We start from the raw sequence: 374 nt of genomic DNA, 5'->3' as shown, positions 1-374 counted from the left end.
GAATTCGCGTTTGAGCGTGAACAACAAGTAAAGACCTAGGCTACAGGAGCTGTCGGTACTTTCGCAAGTCTAGCGACCTAAATCTAAACTAGTTGAGTCGTAGCTCGATTAGTAAAAACGGAAAAAGATGCCTAAATTGCTCTGATGTGCTCTGATCTCTTCTCCCTCTTCGTCCTAGGTCCTCCTTATATACTCCTCCTTAGGTCGGTTTACCTCTTCTTGGACCGGATTTGTCGCGAAGCGGGCTTTTCCATATTTCCTTCTTCTTTGTGATTATCTTCGGAAATTTGACATTTATCTCTTCCCGTGGATGAGATAAACTGTCATACCAGTCTTTGAGCTCAAGTCTTTTGGGACCATAGATGGGCCGTTGT

Source organism: Brassica oleracea, chromosome C4 (assembly GCF_000695525.1).
Source record: "Brassica oleracea var. oleracea cultivar TO1000 chromosome C4, BOL, whole genome shotgun sequence".
Classification (NCBI taxonomy): domain Eukaryota; kingdom Viridiplantae; phylum Streptophyta; class Magnoliopsida; order Brassicales; family Brassicaceae; genus Brassica; species Brassica oleracea.
This window is presented reverse-complemented; position numbering follows the sequence as displayed.